The sequence below is a fragment of the Belonocnema kinseyi genome, chromosome 5, assembly GCF_010883055.1.
Source record: "Belonocnema kinseyi isolate 2016_QV_RU_SX_M_011 chromosome 5, B_treatae_v1, whole genome shotgun sequence".
In the NCBI taxonomy this organism is placed as follows: domain Eukaryota; kingdom Metazoa; phylum Arthropoda; class Insecta; order Hymenoptera; family Cynipidae; genus Belonocnema; species Belonocnema kinseyi.
This window is the reverse complement of record NC_046661.1, coordinates 31,516,070-31,518,272: the sequence shown is the minus strand read 5'-3', so window position 1 is coordinate 31,518,272 and position 2,203 is coordinate 31,516,070.

Genomic DNA, 2,203 nt, shown 5'->3' with positions numbered 1-2,203 from the left:
TTCAAATTTTGAAGACTTGAATTCCATCAAGTGGAAAATTACTTATATTTCATAGTTGAAAATAAGATTTCGAAAGTTTTGAATTTGTATTGATTCCATTTTAAAAACTCTAATCTACAAAATTACAATATTTAACGTTTTGAAATTGTTCTTTTTTCTAAATTTCAATCTGAATCTTTTAAAAATTTCAAGAGATTTCAAAAGATTTTTAAGGACTTTAAATATTTGAGAATGTTTTAAAAGAAGTCAAGGAATTTTGAATTTATTTTTAAAATTTAAAGGAGTTTTAAATAATTTTAACAATTTTAGCAGAGTTATTTAAAACATTTTCAAAGCATGGTAGAAATCTTTGATGGGTGCCAAGGTGTTTCAAAAGATTTTGAAGGTTTTGAAATACTTGAGAGTATTTTAAAAGGTTTCAAGAAATTTTTATTTGATTACAGTAATTTAATATGAGATTTTAAAGGATTTGAAATATTTCATGGTATTTTTTAAATTTCAAGGAATTTTCAAGAGGTTTAAAAAATTTTAAGATTTCAACAGTTTGTCAATATTTGAGGATGTTTTAAAAGATGTCAAGGAATTTTCATCTTATTTTTATAATTTTAAGGAATTTCAAAGAATTTTAAAGAAGTACTTTAAAAATCTTAAGAAAGAGGTCAAGGTAGGTCAAAATATTTTGAAGGTATTGCAATATTTGAGAGTATTTCAAAATGTTGCAAGGAATCTTCAATTGATTACGGTAATTTAATATGAGGTTTTGAGAGATTTATTATATTTTAGGATATTTGAGCAGATTCCAAGGAATTCTCAATTGAATTCAATAATGTATTATCAGATTGTAAAAGATTTGAAATATTTTAGGGCTTTTTAAAATTTTCAAGGAATTTTCAAGAGATTTCGAAAGATTTGAAAGGATTTTAAATATTTGAGGATGTTTAAAAAGATGTCAATGAATTTTCAATTCATTTTTATAATTTAAAGAAATTTAAAAGAATTTGAACAATTATAGCAGGGTTGTTAAAAAAACACTCCAAAATACCTTGTAAATCTTGAAAAGATGTCAAGGTGTTTCAAAATATTTTGAAGGTTTCGAAATACTTGAGAGTATTTTAAAAGGTTCCAAGGAATTCTCAATTGATTACAGTGATTTAATATGAGATTTCAAAGGATTTAATATTTCTTAGGATATTTTAATAGATTCCAAGGAATTTTCCATTGATTTTAATAATTTAGTATGATATTTTAAAGGATTTAAAATATTTCAGAGTATTTTTAAAATTGCAAAGAATTTTCAAGAGAATTGCAAAATTTCAAGAGATTTCAAAGGATTTTTAATATTTTAGGATGTTTTAAAACATTTCAAACATTTTCAATTAATTTCAATAATTTAAAGCAATACCAAAGAATTCTAATTATTTTCAACTTTTCAGGTTGAAATTGGAACTGCTTTGTTAAAAATGTAGTTCTTTTTGGTTGATGATGTATCAATTTAGTTGAAAAAATTTGTTTTCTGAAAATTTAACTATTTTGTAGAAAAATTTTTGTTTGTTTAAAAATTAGTTTATTTTAACTAAAAGAAAATTATTCTTTTTTGTCGAAAAATTAACTGTGATTAAACATTAATTTTTGTATAGAAAATTATACTTGGTGGAAAATAAATTTCTTTTGTGCAAAGTTCATGTATTTTATTAAAATTCCGTTTTTTTTTATGATACAATTCAGCCTTTTGGATAAAATTTAAATTTTTGTTTAAAAATGTAGCTATTTTTTTGAAAACAATTTCAACAATTTTTTTTAAATTTATGTATTTTATTCAAAATCTTTTTTTTCCGAAAACTAATTGTTTTAGTTGAAAGTTGAACTATTTATATTGAAAAATACTCAAATAGTCATTAATATTAATATAATATTTTATAATTATAATATTAACAATTAGCAATAATATCCATATTATATACACCTGAAAAACATAACCTCAAAATCGAATCATGCAGGAAATTAAGAATAATGCGAAACATAAAAATCGCCAATTTCTTTAATTTTATATTCTAATGGGGGTCGAGTTATAAAGAGAAGACCACCGAAGTCTTTCGAAACTTTCAGATCGTCAACAAAGATATCTTTGTGGTAACTAATTTAGCCATGAACATAGGAAACACGGGCGTAGGTATGCCATACTAAATTGGCATGCGGGGTTGAA